The sequence below is a fragment of the Dendrobates tinctorius genome, unplaced genomic scaffold (genome assembly GCF_039654945.1).
Source record: "Dendrobates tinctorius isolate UK_male_01 unplaced genomic scaffold, ASM3965494v1 ptg000046l, whole genome shotgun sequence".
Taxonomy (NCBI): Eukaryota; Metazoa; Chordata; class Amphibia; order Anura; family Dendrobatidae; genus Dendrobates; species Dendrobates tinctorius.
The window spans coordinates 58806168-58831530 of NW_027361714.1; the positions used below are offsets into that span (position 1 = coordinate 58806168).

Consider the following 25363-nt stretch of genomic DNA (forward strand, 5'->3'; position numbering starts at 1 on the left):
CATTCCGCAGGAGCACCCAGTAGGATCTGTTGTCTGTGTTTGGATTATGCTACAATTCAGTGAATTATCTCTACCCATAAATGGCAGCATTCTGAAATTCAGATGGTACTACACATGACTGAGGGCGACTATTGGATAGAATTTGCAGAATGGGTGGCACAGCAATTTCATATAAATTCTCGTGCTGTTCAGTGAGGACATGAGGTGTTGTAACTGCTTGTGTGCTTGACGTCGGCTGAGATCTTTGGTAAATCTAGATAAGACCATCTCAACACGTTCTGCTTAGGATAATATTGCCATTTACATTGCCTATAGAAGAAATAGCACTGGTTTAATATGAGAATGAAAGCAGTTACGTTAGCATAAAGCACACCATTTTTTCTTGGTGAAATTCTCTACCTGGATGATGTGACACACACCTGCCTTCCATTTGAAAAAAGGAAGTTGAATCCAAGATGAAATTATTCAAGTGGCTGCCATGCTGGTGACATGACCTAACAAATTTCCACCTTCCCCCACAGAATGTGTCTTAGGCTAGTTTCACACTAGCGTTCTGAGGCGCAGGGCCACCTCTAAGCTCCGCCCCCTGCCACGCCTCCTCCTGTCAGCTCCTCCTATGGGCGCATGACGCTGCATGTGACCTGCATCCCCTATATTTAGCGATGGGTACGAAGGCTGGTGCGCTTTTGCCGGCGCATGCGCCCTTTTGGCGCTGCACCGAGCACACCAAAATGCAACAGGGTGTGTTTGGCGATATCGGTACAGTGCCAAAAGGGCGCATGCGATGGCAAAAGTGCACCAGCGCACGGCCTGCGTACCCAACGCTAAATATAGGGGACGCAGGTCGCATGCAGTGTCATGCGCCGATAGAAGGAGCTGACCGGAGGAGGCACGGCAGGAGGCAGAGCTTAGCGGCGGACCTGTGCTGCGCCTCAGAACGCTAGTATGAAACTAGCCTAACATTTGATTCCAATCTGTTTTCAGTTTTTATGGGTGTTTCCTTACTTTCCTGTCAATTACTGATGTATCAACTCTGCAAATACTCAAGTCTACATAATATCTTTACTGTAATACTAAATATTGCATTTCATTAATGGTTTGCAATAAAACATCTAATATATACTTACCTTGTAATGTCTTCACGTCCTGTTCCGTCCAGATGTGTCTGAATCCTAGAATTCCAAGCTGCAGAAGTTCACCGACCGCCATTTTGGGACACCCAAGTGATGGATGTCTCAATATGGAAACTGCTGGTGGTACCAGCCTCTTGCGCAGTACCACCAGTGGAGCACTGTCACACCACACACACACACACAAACACACACCATGGGGTACACAGGTCAAAGAAGAGAAGACATGAGAGGAGAAGACAGCAGATGGGGGAGAGAGAAAACGCACAGGGGTGAGAGAGACAGAGCACAGGGTGAGACAGCTCAAACGGGACAGCACATGAGGGGAGAACACAACACAGGAACGAGAGAGACAGCCGATAAGGGGGATAGCACATGGGGTAGACAGGTCAAAGAAGAGAGCACAGACGGGAGAAGTCAGCACATGGGAAAGAGAGAGTGGATAGGTGGGTGAGCACATATGGGGAGAGATTCTCAATGCTGCAAAGCCTGCCCCCATCGTGACATTACCGCCCTTCCGATGCGATAGCATCGGGCCTCCATCTAGTATATATGAAAAGGAAATCATTAACTGATATTTGACCTTTTTACAATTAATATAGAAAGAATGTATAAAGTGTTATAATAAACTAATACATAGTAAAAATGGCTTCAGTTTTGGTGACATAGCCCACAGGTTCCCCCTTTACCCCACAGACTGTGTTTAAAATCCTCTTAATCTCTAGCACTAGTCTTTATTATGTTTTTTTTTTTTTTTTTGGTGGGGGGGGGATTATTTAGTAATACACACAATGGAACACAGATTGCTTTTGCAAGCTACAAGCTTTTCACCAGTCATATTCCCAAGAGCTTAGTTGATCCCTGACAATACAGTAGTACTGCTGTGAGCGTGAGTAGGAGTGAAGATCCAGCTCCAGCAAGGAAAAATAGTAAATCTTTATTTAGCTCACAACACAAATTGTTGTGATGGACCAGTTAGAATTGGTTGGAGTGGGTAGTAAACATGATATTAACTGGACGCATTTCGAACATGGTATGTGTTCTCAAACTCTATCAGACAGAGTTTAAGAACCCACACCGTGTTCGAAACGTGACCGGGAATGGAGCGGCAGTGCGTATGCTCAACCACAACTCCATTCACTGCCTAGAGGGTTGTTGTCGAGCACTGCATTCAGCTTTTTCTGGCAGCTCCATAGAGAATGAATGGAGTGGAGGTTGAGTATCTAATCTTCCTCACCATTTTGTAGCAGGGTTGAAAGTTCCCTGCTAGTAATAGGACACTTAAGGGCATGTCACACAAAGCGATATCGCTAGCAATATCGCTATAACGTCACTGGTTTTTGTGACGTTATAGCAATATCGCTATGTCTGATACTTACCTCCGACCGCTCCCCTGCTGGTTATCGCTGATCGCGCAAGAACGTCCTGGACCGTTTCTCGTCGTCAGCTTCCTGCTGGGCTTCCTGTGGAGAAGAGCGACGCGTGGACGTGGGCGGGAGGACGTCAGGATCGCCTCGTCTGACAGGTAAGTAGCGACCCCCGATCCCTGCGATTGTCGCTGGTGAGATCTGCCTGTGTGGCAGCTCACTAGCGACCACTTAGCGATGTACCAGCGATCCTGACCACGTCACGTCGCTGGTCGGGATCGCTGGTACATCGCTAAGTGTGACAGTAACTTAACTATAGTGAGTTATCACTTATCCTGTAAGTAGGTGAAAGCTTGTTTGAAGTGGACAATCCTTTAATTAATTATTTTCCATGCAATTACCCTCTTTAAAAGGAAGAGGACTTTATGTCTGGCACCATCTATTGGATGTAGAAATCCTAAAAGTCAATATTGACCCTTTAACGAGCTTTGCCACATGACTTAGGATAAGAAGCCAAATCAGGAACTCCATTTGCAGCCGTGTTTTGGGGTCTTGACCCTCAGATTCAAACTAATGTTCAAAGATGAATATGTGTTTTAAGTAAAAGAGAAATCATTACGTCACGCAGACAATAATGGGACTATGCATGGCGTAATTACTTCATAAATGTTGACATGTCCTTATCGTAGGTTATGGAAAATAATTTTCTGATCTAGCAGAAGGGGAAATAAAAACATCCTAGTCAGCCTAACAAAATAAATACACTACGCTGTAGAGTACACTGAAGAAAAGCTAGAAGCAATGGATCAACTGAGATTGTGTTTTTGATCAAAAAGCCAAAATAAGTCATGTACGTGATATTCTTAAACTGTTTTTCCAGGATCACAATTTTGATGGCCCAGTCTTAGGATCGGTATCAGCTTGATGGGGTCCACGACCACCTCTCAGCAGCCCCGTCAATCAAATGTTTAAAAGGACCGTAGCTCTCATGTGAGTGTTCGGGACTCTTCATTGCTTACCTTGGTCCATCTACCTACATGCCATTTAGTAAGGAGCCCCGTGCTCAATATTGCAGCATTGTCCCATTGAAGTGAATGGAGCAGCGCTGCGATCCTGAACAGTGGCGCTACTAAGGTGATGGCATACAGGTAAGCAGAGTGGTGTAAACATTGAAGCTTCTGCACTCGCTTGTGCCCTTTCAAACACCTGATTGTTGGGGAGTGCTAAGTGTCAGACTCCCACCGATCTGGTATGGATAGCCCATCCTAAGGATAGGCCATCAATATTGTAATCCGGGAAAACCTGGTATTTCCTGTCTTTCCAAGTATAGGTGATCAATAACGATATCATGATGAGTTTTATGTTGTGAAATGAATATACAATACGTTGGTCCTTAATACAAGCAGTCATATGGTTAATTGAATGCAGAGTGTTGCACTGAGGCAGATCTCAGGGAGCTGCTGATGTGATTGAGCTTGACACTGTTTGCTCTTCTATAATTACCAGGATATTGTTTCCTTGATGTTGACAAGCGTGCGATTGGCCAGCATTTCAATTAAATGAGAGATTCAGACCAATGTGCAGTAGGTTAGAAGATAACGATTTAGTACCGTAATTCTTCCCTTGACATGTATCTTCATATATCAGCACCCACTACATGCATAGCAAATCAGGATTATTGCTCTTAATGTGTCAGTGCATTGCTGCTTGTTGCTCATGGACGATAATCAGAAATGAAACACTGATACAAAAGACTTCATATAAGGACTGAAAAAAAAGAATAGTAGGACAGGCATACAGCACAGCATTAATTATTGTAATTCTGTCACGGTCACGTGTGTCTGGACGCAGCGAGTACCGCAAGGCGAACCCATGTGACACACGTGACCCTGGATACACCGCCTCCAGTGGGGCGAATTTAAATAATAAACACATGCAGCTGGATACACCGCCTCCAACTGGCGAATTTAGACATTACACCTATATACAAGTCTGGAAACCCCGCCTCCAGTAAGGCGAATTTAAATAATAAGGGAAACCTGGGAAACATTAACAATGGTGGGCCCTGCGATAGGGAATAGGGAAGTAGAGACCTCCTGAGCTCCCCTGAGCCAGTGTCCCTGCACTCCTAACGTTCCCTATGCCGGTTCCGCACCAGGCGCGCAACAGGAACCTAAAAACCCTAGCTCGTCCTTACCTAAACCCTCACTAGGGAATTGGTCGGTGCGGAAACTAATCCCACCACTGCACTAAAACACACATGAGGAAAGATGACAAGACAGGGGAAACACCACTTAGCTTTGCTCTGTTGCGTACGCTCCTAGCAACAGAGCCCACCACCTGCGTGCATCTTCTCCTCCACCCGGATCCATCACCATAACTGAATCCTTCACCATAGTGCAGCCTTGGAGCAGAGTCCACCACCAATTGCAGAAGTCCAGTAACAGAGTCCCAAAGATGAGTTCAGCTCCTGCCCAAAAAGTCAAGCATGCTTGAGTCCAGCTCTCAGCAACCAAGTCCCGCATGCTGAGTGCAACTCTCTCCATAGTCGTCACTCCACCAAGCCATGCAAGCACTTCCTGCCGACACCATAAACTGTGACTCCACCACGCCATGCCAGACCTTCTTGCAGACCACATAGCTGCCACTCGTCCCCTCTGGCTGGGCTGCGCAGGACTCATGTTCAGCCCCTTCCTCACCCAGGCTTGCTTCCCAAATGACGAACACAATATCACCAACAGTGATTGAACAAACCTGGCTCCCTTTTATAGAGCCTAACACCTGATTTGTAATTGCGTGCACATTAACCCTAAAACTAAGGTGCGATACCACTCACCACCACCTGGCAACTTAGAATGAAACACCACGTGTAATAATTCTAATGGCCACTGGGGGCAATAACATCACTTTGGCACCTAGTCCAAGGAAAAAAAGTTCAACTTTCCATTTTAAACTGTCAGATCCACCTTGGATCATGACAAATTCTATCCTACATTATTTCTGCCAGGCGCGGAACTGCATAAGGAGCGCTCCTCTGACTGTGGAGCCCGTCTAACAGACAGCAATAAAATACTGCCAGTGCCCAGTCCCCCCTCACACCAATCCCCTTGGTGATGCACTAATTGAGATGACCCTGCCGGCCAATGGTTCTTAAAGGGGAAGGGTCCTACGGCCACACCTACAGGGGTTAAAGCCAGGTGTCCGTGCCATTAACTTCCTCTTTCCCTCCCGGCGGACACCTGAAAGCTATTGTGCTATTGTCCAGAAGCATGTCCGACGATCGGTTTGAGGCCCTGCGGCGGAGAGCAGCACAGGAAGGTGAGCAATGGACCCGAGCTTTTATTAGCAGCATTAGCGCTCACCTCCCTGGGCTCTCTGCCGTCCCGTTCCCCGCGCCTGCCACAGCAGCGCAGCCTGCCTCCTTGGGGGCACTCGCCGCAGTACTCCCCCCCGGCTCACCAGCGGCACCGCATGTAGCCCCAGCCCGGCGCATAGCAGCCCCAGCCCAGCGCCGGTGCCATCCTCCCCTGATCGGGTCTCAGTCCCTCGCACCTCCACCCCCATGCTGTTCAGTCACCTGGGTCTTCCGGTCCAGGCCCCCTCTCCCGTGCTGTTCCCATCTCAGCTGCATGAAGCCGACCCCCCGGCGCAGACCGCGGTGCTGGGTGGTTCTGCCCCAGCGCCGGGAAGCCCTGCACACTCTGTTACATCACTTCCGGTCCCCGCAGCATCAGAGAAGTCCTGGCCAGACCCCCATGCTACCCCTGGCAGGCGCAGCCTCTACGCTTGCTCAGGGGTACCGAGGGACCTGCAGGACACATAATGCAGCATAATGCGATCAGAATGCTCCACAACTGCAAAATATAGATGAATGTAACATTTCACTAGTGGCACCAAGCGTACTGACATTTACACCTCCCCCCACAGCCCAAGTACCTAATAAAGATGTCCCATTAACCCCTGCCCCACCATATCCCAGCATAGACGGGACCCTCTACGGCCAGTAACCCCCCCGCCTGCAAATGATATAGCCCCCCCCGAGACACAACATATTAACGGCGGATGCTTTATTTTTTTATATACCACTTGGTATTTGTCTTTGTCAAAACTTTGTTCATAGAGTCATGTGTGGATTACATGCAATTTTTACCTGTGGATTTTTCATATCTAATGAAAGTGTATGGGGAGAATCTGCATGTAAAACTCAGTGTACGTACGGGGAAGAAGAATTGGCAAGTTGCAGACTTTAAACATGAACTGCAGACCAGTTTACACTTCGCTGAAACTTAAGACGTGGTATTTTTTTGCATAGCGAACATATGCAGCGTCAAAAGATCATTGTGGGAACTTAACCTAAAAGGTATAGGAGTCAGGAGGATAACTAAAACAAGCAGTTAGGGTGGTTTTAGATACAGTGGGTATGGAAAGTATTCAGTCCCCTTTAAATTTTTCACTCTGTTTCATTGCAGCCATTTGGTAAATTCAAAAAAGTTCTTTTTTTTTCTCCTCATTAATGTACACTCTGCACCCCATCTTGACTGAAAAACACAGAAACACAGAAATGTATAAATTTGTGCAGGTTATATAAAATGAGTAGATCCACCACTACAGATTGCCATAGGTGTGGGAAAGAGGCGGCAGATTTTATACACATGATGTGGTACTGCCTTCCTATTGCAGACTTTTGGAAAAAGGTCATAGTAATCCTCAATAACATCATAAAATCTCCTGGACCAGTCTGCCCTAAAGCGTCTTGTTAAGACCTGACCTCACTACTAATTGGATAGGTTACTGTAAGGCTATGTGCACACACTGCAGATTCACCTGCAGTTTTTTTCCGCGCGGAAACGCAGGTAAAACCGCAGGTAAAGTGACCTGCGGTTTTGCTGCGGTTTGGCCTGCGGTTTTGCCCTGCGGTGTCACACCTCAACTATGTTAAAGGTGTGAAACCGCAGCAGAATCTGCAGAAATAATTGACATGCTGCGGAAAAAAAACCGCAGCAAAACCGCGCGGAAAAAAACGCAGTGTGAGCACTGCGATTTTGAAAACCCATAGGCTAACATGGTAAAGTACCATGTCTGCGGAACTGCTGCGGTTCCGCAGGGCCAAAACCGCAGCGGAACCGCAGCAAAAACCGCAGCGTGTGCACATAGCCTTAGCCATATTACATTTGAAATTCAGGAAAACCTTGCGGGATATTCAGGGCGCTGCAATGGATGACGGATGTCGAAAGTCATGTAGATGAAGAGTTTTTATTAAAGCCGTTTATTGCAGCCATCTATAGTAGTAGGCTTACACACCATCTCCAGTGTTGTGCCTGCTATGCACAACCTCTTCAGGCGAGCAGTGCACAATCTGGTATTGAAACTAGATCCACAGATTCACACAAGGAGTGCTTCTCCTACCTTTCTAAACCATATTAGTTACTTGTTGTGTTATACAGATTTAATTTTTTTTTCAGCATAATGAGTAATGATTTTTAAAGTTGAACATAAAAAAGATACAGATATGGGAAGAAGGGAAGGTAAACTCTGTTGGGAGTGATCTGATGTCAAATGGGAATGAACCATCTTTGAGCCATAACCAATAATTACCGTAATTGTTATAGCGTGCCACGTTAAATTGTAGCTACAATTCTTCTTTCCAGTATTGGTGGACATGCGCAGAGAGTGGTTTTCTGTCTCATAGACTTTCTATTGAGCCCGTGTACTGCTCTGTATGTACACTTATGCAGGAGCAGAGCTCTCCCACTTCCTGTGTTGTATGTGCACTTATGCAGGAGCAGAGCTCTCCCACTTCCTGTGTTGTATGTGCACTTATGCAGGAGCAGAGCTCTCCCACTTCCTGTGTTGTATGTGCACTTATGCAGGAGCAGAGCTCTCCCACTTCCTGTGTTGTATGTGCACTTATGCAGGAGCAGAGCTCTCCCACTTCCTGTGTTGTATGTGCACTTATGCAGGAGCAGAGCTCTCCCACTTCCTGTGTTGTATGTGCACTTATGCAGGAGCAGAGCTCTCCCACTTACATAATATTGTCAATAATACTATAACTTTAAAAAGTGAAGCAATCAAAGGAAATGTCTCCACAAAACCTACCACAGGCTTACCGACCAAAGTAAGTCTCTTTTTCCATTGCTTGAATATGTATGAAATAGTTGGTCAATCTCTTTTATCTCCTTCCAAAAGTAACATATTCTTATGTCTTTAGGTAGAAGAAATCATCAGTTTAAACAACCATTGTCCATCATTTTTTAGTTATGCAATAAAAATTCTTTGAGCAGCCTATGTTTGTCTTTATTAATGAATCAATGATTCTATTTTTGCTATAAAGCGGCCTAGATTAATTAACAGGATTATAGGAGATTATTTATTAACTAGTCTGACATAATTTAGTTATAACCTTTTCACAAATGCATTAATATTTTTCTAACTAGAAGTGTGCTGTTTCACATAAAGAATACTTCACAGCATTCTGATTTCTATTTTCAAGACCATTCATCCTGGCTGATTTTTCTATGTTTTAAAGGGAATCTGTCACCCCCCCCCCCCAAGGACATATATGACCTATTAATAATGGCCCACAGGTGATAGAAATGTTACACTAGTCCTACCTGTATGCTAATATTACTGGTCTTGATGCTGAGAAATATTATATTCTTTTTTTATATTAATGATTTTTTACAGGCTCTTGGGCATGCGGTGCATGAAGAGATCCCCGCCTCCTGTGTTCATTGTAATACTTACCCCCTCCCATCAGCGTCAGTTACAACCCCGGGATCCTGCGCCCCCTCAGAAATACGTACCTCATCCTCCCTTATGTGGGCGCTGCATTTAGTGATCTTCTGTGCAGGCGCCGGTGACTTCTGCTCCAGTGACTTCGGTGTGAGGGCCGATAAGGTCCTCTCCTCACTTCCTCCCTGCATAGTCATCGTTATGTACACATGGTTCCTTGCGAGGGAGGAAGTGGGGAGAGCATATAATCGGAGAACACACCAGAGGTCACAGTGACTCGCCAGCGCCTGTGGGGCCATAACTGATGCTGATGAGAGGGGATAAGTGTTACAATGAAGACAGGAGGCAAGGATTTGTTCCAGGCACTGCACTACCCTGAGCCTGGACGAAATCATTAGCATAAAGACAGAATATAAAATTTCTCAATAACAAGACCATTAATATGAGGCAGACAGGTAAGACTAGAGTAACATTTCTATCACCTGTATGCCCATATTAATAGGTCATATACGTCCCAGGGGGTGACAGATTCCATTTAAAGGTGTTGTCCAGGACTACAGTATTGATGACATATGGATAAGCAAAGTTGAAAGCTTAAAAAGTTTCCTAAAACATATAAAGAAAAAGGGCCAAAAGCCAGAAAAAAAGAAAACTGGAGAAACAACAATGATGAATTGGGCCATTGTCTTTAGCTTCTAGAAAGAATTAGCAAATCTATCACACAGCGTGCACCAGAATAATCTTCCGACTTGCTGGAATAGGTCTATGCTGGTTAGACAGCATTAATAAATATTCCATGCTTCCTGCTGAATGAGAAGAGAGAATTCTTGCTGGAATATGCTTGGAATTATATTATGTGTCATCCATGAAAAGCGTTTGTTTTAGGCAAAAAAGATAACATGATGGAGAAGACCTATTTAGACATACCTTTTAGTATGTTCGTTTTAGGCAGGAATGGGGCGATCATAGAAGAGGCGGCTTTTTGCTTATTGTCGTCTAAATCAGCACACAAATGTTACAGAATTCCGTTAGCACTCTGCCGTGTTATACGGTCATTTGTGCGATCCCCAATGCTCCCAAAAGTGAATCTGCAAAAATATAAAAGTTGCTTTCACTGGAATGTCCCTTTTGATTCACCAGTTATTAAAATTACTCCATTAAATATGTATTATTATCTGAGAACAGTAAAAACCTTTATTTTTTCCCCAAAACTTGTTCCCGTTTGCTTTTCTCCTAGCTAATGTGCGCTCCGATTCAGCTGTAGCAGTTATATAAGTGCCCTTGATTTTCGGGTTTGGCTAAGAGCTCACATACCGTAAGTACTGTCTGCATGTGAGTGCCAGGGAAGACTTAATTCAAAGCTACTTGGATATTTCAATAACATGGTGAATTTTCATGTGGGATTTACAGTGGCATACTGTAGAAAAAGATTTCTTTCCCATACAGAAACTAGGTTTTTATAAAGTATTTAACTCGTTCTCAGCTAAATATAACATTTTTAACAGAGAATTGGCAGAGGAAAGTAGAGTGGAACACGGAAGCTTAGTGAAACTTGATGAACCAAGATAAATTCTTAAAAGGGCTTAAGACCTCGCTAGTGACCCACTCCTTCTCTAACAGGACATTAAAACAACCTTTATTAATTCAGATTAAAATGTATGCAATTTGTGATTGTGAATGGGTCACGCAATAAAATGAAGATTGAAAACAGAACATCTATTTATTTTTCAGATATGACTAATGTAACTTTAAATACAGAGGACTAGACATTACGATCTCTGTAGCCAAAAATCAGAGCACTAGCACAGAGTATATTAAAATTGAAAAAGAAAATATATATATTTTATACTGTTCTTCCCACGTAGATCACTGCATACACGGCATTCTCAAGGGAATGGATCACAAAATAAAACAGAGCAGGAAATTTAATTAAAGGGATTCATGAACCAGATGGAAGAGGGGTCATATGGTAGCAAGCAAAATGCACCTCTGCATGTTTGTCAAGACTTACAGATTTTTTTTATTATTTATTGTACTCAGTGCCATTAATTCCACAGTGCTTTAGAGACATTATTGGCACTGTCCCCATTGGGGCTCACAATCTAGATTCCCTACTAGTATGTCTTTGGAGTGTGGGAGGAAACCGAAGAACCGGAAGAAAATCCACACAATCACTGGGCAAACATGCAAACTCCTCCCAGATGTTGTAAGTGGTGGGATTAGAACCCAGGACCCCAGCGCTGCTAAGCTGCAGTGCTAACTAGATTTGCTCTTGTCTTAAGGCCCCATCTCACATAGCGAGATCGCTAATGCTTCACCGATTTTGTGACGCAACAGTGATCTCGCCTGCGATCTCACTACATGTGACACATAGCGGTGACCGGCACCCCCCCCCCGCTGGGTATCGCCGATCGTGCTCAATTGTCCTGGGCCATTTTTATCATCGTCGGCGTCCCGCTGGCCAGCATGCATCGCTGTGTTTGACGCCGATGAGCGACCTCGATGGCGATGCAGAACTCATGGACGCAGGCTGGAATCGTTTAGAATAGCTGCTGTGTGACAATGCACCAGCGATCCTTACCAGGTCGTATCGTTGTCGGGATTGTTGCTGCGTCGTTGAACAGATCTGCCTGTTTGGCAGCTTACTAGCGTCCATGTAGCGACGCACCAGCGATCCTTACCAGGTCGTATCGTTGGAATCGCTGGTGCGTCGCTATGTGAAACGGGACCCTTACACTTTGTATATACCGTTTTGGCCCAATTCCAAACCTTGCCTCATCAAATTTTCCCTCAGTATGTCAACATTTTATAATTTTTTACTGAAAATAAATTGCCATACATAAAGAACTATATTTGTATGTATCTGAATATTTGTAGTATTTCTTTCATATATAGGAAGTTGTATATTGTGTTATGTAGTTTAACAAGGCGAAAAAACTTCCTACAGATAGAAAAGCACTTTAATGTCCATTATAATACACTTGGTAAAGGTGAATCATTAACTCAAGCACTGAGCGCAAATACGCTGGACAGGAGAACCAATTTGTAATTTCTGTGACTAGCATTCAAAACATTCTTTTAAACCAGAAATTAGGACTGTAGCATCCACTTAATAATGAACATCAGAGTTAGAACAATTATGTTTTAGGGAACATTATCAGCACCTTTTTACATACAGAAGCAGTGGTAGAATTATACAGGGTGGGCCATGTATATGGATACACCTAAATAAAATGGGAATGGTTGGTGATATCAACTTCCTGTTTGTGGCACATTAGTATATGGGAGGGGGAAAACTTTTCAAGATGGGTGGTGACCATGGCGGCCATTTTGAAGTCGGCTATTTTGGATCCAACTTTATTTTTTCCAATGGGAAGAGGGTCATTGACACATCAAACTTATTGAGAATTTCACATGAAAAATAATGGTGTGCTTGGTTTTAACGTAACTTTATTCTTTCATGAGTTATTTACAAGTTTCTCTTTGTTTACAGCCATTGACATGTTGCAGAGGTTAACACGTGAGGAGCGGATAGAATTGTGCTGATGTCTGGTGAACGCAGCATCCGAGTCATTGCAGCAGATTTCAATGCAAGACACCCTACGCAAGAAAACTGTCACCATTCCCATATTATTTAGGTGTATCCATATAAATGGCCCACCCAAAAAAGTTTGCCTCATCACTGAACATAATGTTCTGTTTAAACTGAGGTTCCTGTTCAAATTTTTGTTTTGCCCAATCTGCAAATTCAGCGCGCCGATCTGAGTCACCAACCATTCCCATTTTATTTAGGTGTATCCATATAAATTGCCCACACTGTACAGGCGCTTGTCCTCCAATAAAAATTATACCTTTTTGGAGAGATCCCAAGTCATGAGAAATCTGTCATAGAAGCCAAATGCAAACCAATGATTGGGCATGTCAATTTATTTAGCCTGCTTGACATACCTTAAAGGGAATCTGTCAGCCCTTTTTTGAGATATCATATAATGATATCATTCAATTGTATGTCACATAAGGATTCTCTTAGTACTTTTGCTTCTCCCTGACCCTGCACCTTTCATGTATAAATACCTTTTTTATATCGGTTCAGATGTATGTAAACTGCCACGGTCCGGTCCGATGGGCGGGGCTTATTCAACTGCTCCCCCCCCTCCCTGTCTTGTTCTACACAAGAAGAAATGCGTAGAGCAAGACAGGGAGGGGGAGCAGGTGAATAAGCCCCGCCCAGCGGACCGGACAGCGGCAGTTTACATACATCTGAACCGATATAAAAAAGGTATTTATGCATGAAAGGTGCGGGGTCAGGGGGAAACAAAAGTACTAAGAGAATCCTTATGTGACACACAATTGAATGATATCATTATATAATATCTCAAAAAAGGGGTGACAGATTCCCTTTAAGTGCACTTCCAGCCTAATTTGCTTACTTGTGACATCCCTGTTGGTGCCTGCCCCTTCTGTTTCTGTAGCAACATGCTTTTGTTGCCGGCAACACGTGGTGATAACACTGGGTTTTGTATATTCTCTACCACTTGTAGTGCTATCCACGGATCTAACTTCTTTGTTTTGGCTCCCTGCTGATATGCCCTTGGAGGTGCTGCTGCTAGTTAAGTTCCTATATCCCTGTTCCCCACTGCCAGTTGTTAAGTTCATCTTGATCTGGTCCACACCCCTTACCTCTGCTCCTGTGGTGCTATTTTGATTATTCTGTTTTCTGACCTTGGCTTGAATTCTGACCACGTACTTGCTTTCTGATTCTGTCCTTGGTAACGACCCTGCATGACAACCCTACTAGCTGCCAACTCGCTCCATTGGGCAGTAGATTATTCCATGGCCCCCAACCCAGGATCCTCTGTTCTGACTAAAGCTGGAGTCACACATAGTGACTCACCAGCGATACCGACAACGATATCAACGTGTCAGGATCGCTGGTGAGTCGCTATGTGATTGCTGTTGAGCTGTCACACAGACAGCTTCACCAGCGATCAGCACAGCGACGCCGAACGCGCGGCGTCGCTGTGTTCGTTAGTTACCAGCGCGCTGATGCAGGGAGCTGGTAACTAACGTACACATCGGGTATCCAAGGGACGTGCGTCCCTTAGATATCCGATGTGTACGTTAGTTACCAGCTCCCTGCATCAGCGTGCTGGTAACTAACGTACACATCGGTTATCTAAGGGACGCACGTCCCTTGGATACCCGATGTGTACGTTAGTTACCAGCAGATCGCTGGTCTCCCGCCTGTCACACGCAGCGATGTGTGCTGGCCAGCGGGAGACCAGTGACAAAAGATATGTCCAGCGGTTTCCTACAGCGATACTGGCAGGGGGCCGGTCGCTGATCGCTGTCACACACAGTAAAGTTGCCCTAAAATCCTTTGATGTTCTGGTGTTACTGGTAGTGGACACAAGCTAAGCAAGCATTCCACTATTCACTGCTTACTTACTCCTTCTAGACTTATGTAGTATACACTACTTTTGTTGAAATATGTATCCTTATATTGTTTTTATGATTCTAAAAATTCACTAAAATGCTTGATTTTGCATACCGTATTTTTCAGACTATAAGACGCACTGAACCATAAGACACACCCCAAATTTTGGGGTGGAAAATAGCAGAAAAATGATTTTTATAAGATACGGGTCTGTCTTATTTTCAGAATTTAAGGTATCTTACCTGAGGGGCGGTGGCGGCAGAAGTGGGGCAATGCTGCAGTCCCAGGGTATCCCAGCAAAGCTGCGGGTCGGCGGTGAGGCAGAGCAGATAGCAAGGAGCAGACTCTAGAGTAATTTACTCCACACTGCAGCATCTTCACGTTATTACTGGCTCAGGATGCCCTCGGCAGAAATGTGGCGACACCGCGGCCCGGTGTCCACGGCGAGCAGAGCCAAGTGCATCACCAGTTTCTAGGTGTCCATCTTCCCGAGCCGCGTGTGCACTGATTGAGATTTCGGCGGCCCTCAGCCTCACGAAAATGGCCGCCGAGATCTCAATCTGCGCACGCGCAGCCTCCGGCTGCCATTTTCCTGAAGCTGAGGGCTGCCAAGATCTCAAGCACACAGCCTCAGGAAAATGGAGCGCAAGAGGTCAATCGATATCTCAATCTGCACATGTGGCGCCCCTGAGGCTCAGTCGCCACAGAGGTACTGCACCTTCTCCTAAGGTGTAGTGCCCCACCAACTAGGTAAGTTGGGAACTCCTTTCCACACTCCGACACCTGCACCCACACACAGGATAGTTCAGCAATGGACCAGATTGCGGCTCCATGCCTAGAGGGTAGCAGAGCACCTTTCGTGGGTCCTTGCTTCGTAACACGAGATGTGCTTGGAGGTGGGTGGTGTTAGATATAAAAGAGTGGGAAAGTTTAGAATTACACATCAGTCTGAGGTCGTCAGTCTGACAGAGGGTCAGAGAGGAAGGAAGCCACTCAGACAGGAGTGAGGATCCCTGGAAGAAGGGATGGAGGAAGGAGTGCTGCAGCTGCCTCAGTGACCTGACCAGCTGGCACGGGAAAGGAACAGAAGGAGAATGACGTAGAACTGCAACCTAAGCTTCCATAAGAGAGAGAAGGAACAGCACGGAACGAAGGAGTAGGAGAACAGAGAGTTGTGTGTTGAAGAGGAACCCTGCCTATAGGTTCTCAGCGCAAGGCTGGGGCCCGGTCCCCAAGGTTGTATGGACACTTATGGTTCTGCAGCAGACACCGGTGGAGTAGTTGGCTGTAAATGCATTACTCCCATCTAAGACTTGGGACACAACTGCAACACGGATAGAGAGCCGGGATCCAGGAGGTCCCTGATCAGGCTACAGCTGATTGTCATACAAGTAGAGTTGTTAGGAACATCTGACAGGAGGAACTTTAGAGTAACCACGGTACTGGAGCTCTTCACACTAATAGGCACAATAGCGGAGTCGTTCAGGACAGGTACATGTTGGCGGAGTGATGGAGAGGAGAAGCCTGACTTGCCCGGGAGGTTGATTGAGTCTCTGCCCCGGAGGACACGGCACAGAGGCAGGCACCAGTGTGTACCACGAACTGTGAGTAAAGCTTTGGAACTACAAGCCCTGGTGTCTTCCAGTCATTGTGCACCAACACCGTCAGCACCGCTACATCTGGGTATCCTCCTTTACACTACCTGCGCCTACACACTGCCCTGGGGCTACAGCTTCACCTGTGGGGAGCTATACCATCTAAGCTGCAACACACCATCAGCCCCAGAGGATCTGCACGCAGCGTTGGCTTACCATCTTGCTTGCCAAACACCACAGGTGGCGTCACAAACTATTCAATTCCATTAACCACACACCACCATTGACATTGGGCGTCCAGGGCCACAGACCGGGTCACAGCTGCCGTGATACTTTCCCCCTGACACCGACCCGGTACCGAGTACCCCACAACCCTGGGATGGGGCGACCCACACACGCACCACCTCCGCCAGCCCACGGCTTCAGGAAGATGGCTACAAGGAATCCTCAAAGATGCACTCCGCACCGCCCACCGCCAACTCCGAGCATAGGCATCGTCACACCTCTGCTGCCGCCGGTTCCCTGAGGAATGGAAGCTGACTCACCACTGCCACAACCCCCCGTAAGCCTGCGATCAGACTATAAGACGCACGCCCCATTTTCCTCCAAATTTTTTTGGGAAAAAGTGTGACTTATAGTCCGAAAAATACATTAAGTAGTAGACATCAGCTGACAAACCATCAGGGCACTGAACATTTTGGAATACTTTATTGCTGGGAAATCAATTGACTTACATTTACATTACCAGCTACCACATAATGTGCTCTTCAAGGAACCTTTTGCTTCAATGAGATGCATGTTAAAAGACTGCTACCTATAGCGCAGTACTCCTGTACGTGTTCTTTGTTTCTTTCTTGTTGCATAACGGTAATACAGCATAACTTTTTTTTCAAAGCCTTTTAACTGCTTAGCGGTGACATCGAACAACAATACTGTTCACATCGAAACCAAACATAATTCTTAATATTTACGGTTCAATTATTTATCAAATATTTTAGTTAGGACCTAAAATGCTATTCTTGGCTAAAATTATAGGGAATTGGCAAAAGTAAACTAGCATTACATTTGGTGGATTTATGTTTGCTTTTGCTAGTGCATTCTCTTTTAACCTGGATGGTTCATCTAACATAGGAGAATTGAATACCACTTCCTGTTAAATGTTGCCTATGTACTTTCAGGTTAAATAGTCTCACTGTAAGTCAATGTAGATAATAAAAGCAATATACCGTTATGACTTGGAAATAGCAACATTTTCTTATTGGATAAGGATGTCTGCCGAGGTAGCCAAAGACTACCTTACTCAGCTCTCACAACCATATCACAGATATTAGGAGTTTTAATATTACACTTGGGTGTTGGAACTTCACAGTTTCTGCATAATATTTGCCAAAAATGTGCGAATGTTTACAGGCTATTTGATCAATGTCATGGTTGATTGAATGTGTGAATACATTTCTCTCCTGCATATTCAGATTTAGGAGAGTCTCTAAATGTGTTCTCATGAGTAAATCTTTCAGATAGGCCATCATCACAAATTGATGTTCCATCTCATCTAATCTCTTTATAGCATCACAAACTCCATCGCACTCATTGAAATTGGGATTTAGGAATTGCTTTTTTTTAACTGAGTAGGGATGCTCACCCTCGCCTATCTGTCAGCTGGCGGAACGCACCAAATATGAAGATGTAATAAAGTGTGTTCGCAGCCCGGGGTTCACCTTGCAGAGATGTTAACTGCTGCTGGGTAATGGTGGACACAAAATGGCGGTATCGCACTAGACACACGTGGGTTAAACACCACCCAGTGTGTAGTAGCGACGGGCTCTGTTGCTTCACAGAGCCACGGAACCGTATAACACAGATGCTGTGCCCTGTTGACAGTCACAGGGCACAGCTAAGCCATCGTAAGTGTACGGTCACAAGACTGCCCCAAGAACTCGGGGTAAGAGCCTCTCTAGACCCACTAAGCGCACGGTGTCGCACCTGCGAACACCACTAATACACGCTGGCTACTGTGGAGTGCAGACAAGGGCACAGTGGCGTACAGGCAAGCCACTACTAGGCGCTGAAGCTAGGCCCTGACTCTGCCTCCTACCTGCACTATCAGCCTAGGCGCTAACTGGCAAGGCTGAACAACACATGCATACCAAGGGTAGGGGTTTCATAATGAGTCAGTCACCAGAGACATTCATATGTGCATACAACACTCACTCCACATGGTCTATACTAGCATGCGGCCATGCGATCCTTTTACAGTATAACCGCAGGCTTCCAGGACCTTGCTGATGGCCCTGTCCGAGCTGTTTGAGGACCTGAGCATGTGAACTCTGACCACCAATGAGCGACCGTTTCACGGACATGCTCAGATGGAGAAAAGCAAGACTTCGTCCCAGGAGCGTCTGCTCGAGCTGACTAATGCTGGATGCTATAGCTGAACTTGAGGCAGCAGCAACCAAACACATAGCATTAGCTTGAGCAAAACGCTGGGACTGACGTCTCTGCTGAGCAGGAAGCTCTGCAGCTGAAGAATAATGGAAGACCGCAGAGGACATGGCTTGAGATTCCCCGTGCAGCGGCGGGAACTCGACACCTAACAACCTGTCTTTCCAAATAAGTTACTAGTCTACGATTGTCTCATTTGGCATATGCAGAAAACATTTTCTATAAATCTTTGCCAGACTCTAGCTTACAGTAAAACAGAATGTTATTGATATACATAATTTCCCTCAATTTTGTGAAGATCCAGTACTCTTTTTGTTTCAAAAATCCATTACATATTTGGATTTATGATGGCGCATTTCAGAGCACCAAACAATGAGCTAGTGTAATTTTTACCTCCTAGCATTATCTGATAATAACCAATCTTAATGCCAAAAACCTCTGCCGTCCATAATACTTTCAACATAGTGGTAACTAGCACATAGAAACGTCAACATTCATTTTCTAACTTCTTAACTCCATTTTCGAAACTATTATTTTACATTTGTGGTAATTACAGATAAACATTGGATAGCTGAGAACAAAAGTGAATAATATAATATAACTGAAGAGTGTAGTCAACCTGAAAAGGAATTCTGCTTGTAAATATGGGAACATTTGGGGGGCATGTTTGGATTCTCTGGATTTTGCATTTCATTAATAGAATGATGGACCAATTTCCTCTTTCTTCTATACTCACCTCTTAAAGTTGTAAATAAATTTCCATAATCCCTTTCTGTTACTTTCTTGTTATCTCAGATACCTGGATAGGTACCCTTTGTAATAATACTGAATGCATCTGAACGGACCAGAACTTCAGAAAATATATTCTGTATCCCACCCAGTTATGGGATGTTGTGCTTGTATTATATCTGAATTTATAACTCAGAATGTGGAGGGTGGTAGAGTTTCTTATGCTCATTTTGTATAATATATACGCGTAATATGATTTGTACACCTCAGGATATGTTTTCTGCCTTATTTTTGGCTGAATGGCAAAATAATATTTTTTTTTGTGGGGGTTTTTTTTAGCACCACAGGTGTCCTGTTTTCTCCAATACCAGAGGTTCCTATGAATGCCCATTGTAAGTGGAAAACTGCAAATTCAAAACAGCTGGGAAAAAACTTACATTTTATGCTAAATTTGCAAATTTAAAGAATGGTTTTACTTTATTTTTCATAGAGTCCCAAACACTGGCTGTTACTGGGCTAACTTGTTTTGACATTCCCCATCAGTTTTAGTCAAATCTTTCCCTATTTAGATATCACTCAGATTGTGAGAAGACATTTAAGGTCTACCAGGCGTTCATAGAACATTTTTATTGTATTTTACGCGTATTGTGCAGAATAAGGCTGACCATATACATTAGGTGACTGTAGGCCGAACAATGCTTTGGCTGATTGTGTGTGGCTTACAGCCATCTCAGCCCACTGATAATGACCAAGCACTCACTTGAACAAGCACTCCTGGGTTCTATATGAAAAAGCTGTCAGCTCACAAGTCTGCTGGTGGTACACTATTGGGAAAACATACTGGAAATCAGTTGGCTGGAACCCCGAAGCACATCAAACCCTTCTCTGAACCCATCGATATCTGCAGGTTCAGCCAATTTTTTTATAATGTGTATGGTGGCTCTAATGCCAGCGGTCCATATTTATGTTGGTACAAAATAAACCACCTAGATTTGCAATAATTTGTGACAGATACACTATCAATCAGATGTCTTTTTGTGCACTGTCTGATGATGCTCAATTATCACAACAGTAGAAATCTCCAGAAAAAAACTAAACACTATATTACCCTGTATAAAATGAAAGGTTGGTCTGTACAGAGGTTGCACAGAGCTTAACATTGGAAGCATATATGAACTATAAAGTGGAGCCATACTTGCAAATATAATTCATATGTTTGTACATATGATACCTACAGTTGTGCTCAAAAGTTTACATACCCGGCAGAATTTTTGCTTTCTCTGCCTTTTTTCAGAGAATATGAGTGATAACAACAAACCTTTTTCTCCACTCATGGAAAGTGGTTGGGTGAGGCCATTTATTGTCAAACTACTGTGTTTTCTCTTTTTAAATCATAATTACAACTCAAAACATCCAAATGACCCTGATCAAAACTTCACATACCCTATTTGTTAATACTGTGTATTGCCCCCTCTAACATCAATGACAGCTTGAAGTCTTTTGCACTATTTGTGGATGAGGTTCTTTATTTTCTCAGATGGGGAAGTTGCCCACTGTTCTTGGAAAAAAGCCTCCAGTTCCTGTAAATTCCTGGTCTGTCTAGCATGAACTGCGCGCTTGAGATCTCCCCAAAGTGGCTCAATGATATTGAGGTCAGGAGACTGAGATAACCGCTGCAGAACCTTTGCTTTGTTCTGCGTTAGCCAATGATAGGTCGACTTGGCCTTGTGTTTTGGATCATTACCATGTTGGAACGTCCAAGTATGTCCCATGCGCAGCTTCTGGGCTGATTGCAAATTTGCCTCCAGTATTTTCTGATAGCGTTTTGCATTCATCTTTCCTTCAACTTTGACAAATTTCCAGTGCTTTTGTAGCTCACACATTCCTAAAACATCAGGGATCCACCTCCGTGCTTTACAGTAGGAATGGTGTTCCTTTCATCGTAGGCCTTTTTGACCTCTCTCCAAATGTAACGTTTGTGGTTCTGGCCAAAAAGTTAAATTTTGGTCTCATCACTCCAAATTACCTTGTTCCAGAAGTTTTTAGGCTTGTCTCTGTGCTGTTTTACATATTCTCTGAAAAAAGGCCAAGAAAGCAAAAATTCTGCTGGAGTAGGTAAAGTTTTGAACACAACTGTATATCTACAGTATATACAGTGGCTTAAGAAATTAATCATACTCTGTGAATCTGTCCATATTTTTTCAATTTATATGCACAGAATGAAATGTATTTTATTGGAATAATATGTGATATCCCAACAAAAAGTAGCAAGTATTTGTGAAGTATAAAGTAAATAATACATAGTTGTCTAGTTATTTTAAAAATATAAATCTGAAAATTGTGACATGCAATAGTATTCAGCCCCCTGTAGTCTGATAAACGTACATAAAATTCTGAATGACCAATTGCTACAACTACAGCTGTCCTGTGATGGCCTCAGAGTTTAATTGAGAATATAAGGGATCAAACACCATCATGAAAATCAAGGAGCACACCAGACAGGTCAGGGATAATGTTGTGGAAAAAAGTAAAGCAGGGTTAGTCTACAAAAAAATAGCCCAAGATCTGAACCTCTCACAGAGCACTGTTCAGTTTATCATCCAAAAAGAGAGTGTGTCTCAATTGAAAAACCAACCATGATATGACCGTACACCTAACCTGACATTTCAAGCATAATGGGAAGATGGAGCTAAATTCAGAGCAATCCTGGAGGGAAACCTGTTAGAGGCTGCAAAAGAATTGTTACTGGGCCCTAGCTTCACTTTCCAGCTGGACACTGACCTTAAACATACTACCATAGCTACAATGGAATGGTTTAGATCAAAGCACATTCATGTGTTTGGATGGCCCAGTAAAAGTCCCAGACCTAAATGCCTTTGAGCATCTGTGGCAAGACTTGAAAATTGCTGTTCAGAGACTCTGCCCATCCAATCTCACTGAGCTAGAGCTAGTTTGCAGAAGAAGAATCTGCAAAAAATTCAGCCTCTAGATGTGCAAAGCTGGTAGAGATATACCCCAAAAGACTTGCAGCTGTAATTGCAGAGAAAGGTGTGCCTACAAAGTATTGACTCAGGCGAGCTGAATACAAATGCACATCCCAATTTTCAGATTTATATTTTTAAAATATTTAGAAAACCATGTATCATTTCCTTAACACATCACAAATGCTTTCTAATTTATATTGGTACATCACATGAAATCCCAATGAAATACATCTAAGTTGTGTGTGTAATGTGAAAAAATGTGGAAAAGTTCACAGGATATGAATACTTTTTCAAGGCACTGTACATATATTTTATGCTATATCTTTAAAAAAATGACTGCTTTTCCAGATATAGTAACAAAATGAAGAGTATTTTAGGTGAAAAACCTTTCATTAAGTCCCATAGCCTGTGTCAGCTTCAGATAAATAGAATGTTATAAACCTGAAATACATTTTATTAGTGCTGAAACCATGAAAGTGCCACAGATGACAGGAAGCTTGACCTCACGGGGCAATGTGTTTCAGCTCATATTAATCTTCTGAACAAGCTTCTTCCCTCTCTCCAGTGTACTCACTGCTGATCTGCAGTAGATGTTCATCTGCTAAATTTTATTTCATCTCTACCTTAATTTAAATTTCTGCTCTCGTCCCTTTCATATGACAGATAACCTACTTTTCTGTCTTATTATCTTCGTCTCTGTTTCTCTACTTCTGCCATTCAGTCCGACACACACATTCCTATTTGTGAAATGTCAGCTATTTAGCAACAGCATAATATTATTAGCATAATGTACTTTCTTGGTATTCTTTTGAGATAAACACATATATTTTACAAAAGTATGAAATTTCTTTTTAATCTTACCAAATGAATATATTGCTACAGGACATATGTTACATAAAGCTTCACTTTGTTAGATATTTAGCATTGCAGATTTAAAAGGCTATGAGTCTACCTTAGAAATGGGAATTTTCTTTTACTCAAATGTACCCTTCCCACCATTATGGTTGATGTCAAAGTAACACTTGTAATTGTAAGGACTCATGCAGACATCCGTGCAACATGGATTGAGTACGGACTGCAATCCAGACTGGGGCTATAAGAGAGCTGTCCCTAGGTAGTAGGGCCAAGATAGCTGGTCCTGAGTAGTAGGATTAAGAGAGCTATCCCTGAGTAGTATGGCTAATAGAGTTGTCCCTGGGTAAAAGGGTTAAGGGAGCTGTCCATGAGTAGTAGGATTAAGGGAGTTGTCCCTGAGTAGTAGAGCTAAAAGAGATGTCCATGGGTAGTAGGTCTAAGAAAGGTGTCCCTTGGTGGTAGGGCTAAGAGAGCTGTCCCTGGATGGTGGGGCTAAGAGAACTGTCCCTGGGTAGCAGGGCTAAGGAAGCTGTGCGATACCTTAGAGTCCAAAATGGACTGCTCCATAGGCTAAGTACTGGCTGCATCTGCTGTTATTCAAAAAAGGAACCACACAAAAGTGCAGGATGAATGTGTGAGCAGGTTGCGGGATTGGCACATCGTACTGGGACTGTCCCGTCACGTACAGTGGCTAACGTCTGCGCAATAAGGAGCCCTGGAGGTAGTTGCTCCATAATAGCTGGCTCTATCTGTATCTCGACTTCTTCCAGCGGGGTACAAACTCGGACGGGCAGGGTAAGCACGGTTTGTCCAGGTAGCAATACCAGATTGGCAGAGGCTGGAAAGATCACTTTTCCCAACGTCTTCCTGTCACTAAAGATCTCTTGGGCTTGAGCTGCACAGATTAGCTGTTGAAACACTCTCCTTTGGGGAGTGCGAGGGCTCCACTGTTTTAGGAACACATCTGGGGACTCATTGATAAGAAGACTCCCGAATTCCTTCAGCACGTTCACCCGTACAGCGAAAGTATGTCCGTTACCCGCGACCCAAACGGTCAGCATCACTCCCTTACGACCCAGGTCTTTACCGCAGACGGTTATTTGCATCCAGACCACCCCTGCGACCGAGATGGGCAAGTGATTGGCAGCTGTCAACTTTATCACTGGGCCCCATTCAGGCCACATTGCCTCGGGAAAGTGTCATTGGAAGTATGATTCAGGCATTGTGGTCACCTGCGAGCCAGTGTCTACCAAACAGCGTACAACCCGACCATCCATTTCGGCCCAGCCGAGGAGACACATAGAAACTAGATTTGTGGGACTTCTGATACTCCTTCTTGACTGTTCAGGTTCCGGGTGGCATCTCCCAGGCTCGGAGCCTCCTAGTTTAACGGACGGCATTGAAGGAGCCTACTCCGTCTTGCACATCCCTGAGCCAAATGTTCAGCTTCACCGCAGTTATAACATGAGGGGGGTCCTTCTCGGTGGGACAGTCTTGTTTCGTGACGAGGTTCAGGACCATTTCTGCCCCGAGGTGGATTTGAGGAAACTGCTGGTTTCTTTTTTGAATCAGCCAACTCTTCTCCTATATCCGGAATTTCATTCTGCAACTCTTCCACCCATCGTGGTTCGGTGGCCATTGTCACAGATACCTCTCCGTTCTGCACCTTCCCCACCGGGACTGTCACCCCCTGCTCTTGCTCGTGCGTGCACACTTCGCTCCCCACCTCAGAAAAGGTCATGCATGGATTTATCCACAAGCGCTCCCGCAAAGCCTCTTTTAACAGCATGTCTCGCAAGCCTGTCACCAACTGATCCCGCAGCACTCTGTCCGTAGACCCTAGGCCTATGCCGTCTTTTCTAGTAATGGTAGTATGGATCTCCTGTAGCGCGTTCATGTACTGGGTCACCGTCTCTCTCTCCCTTTGGACCCGGCAAAATAATCGCATACGTAACTCCCCTTCGTTCGTGGGGTCTCCATGGGTTTCCTCCAGTATTTGCAACACTTTGTTAAAGGAGTCTTGTTCCCAGGGTGTTGTAGCATGACGGAATCCCTTGCCTCTCCATCTAAAGCCATCATGGCAACTCAGGGG

The 25363-nt window shown here is 44.3% G+C and overlaps 1 protein-coding gene across 5 annotated transcripts in view; it reads left to right on the forward strand.

Annotated features, from left to right (window-relative positions):
• Window positions 1-25363, forward strand: part of FAM184A (family with sequence similarity 184 member A) — a 384174-nt gene that overhangs the window by 32113 nt on the left and 326698 nt on the right. The window lies entirely within an intron of this gene.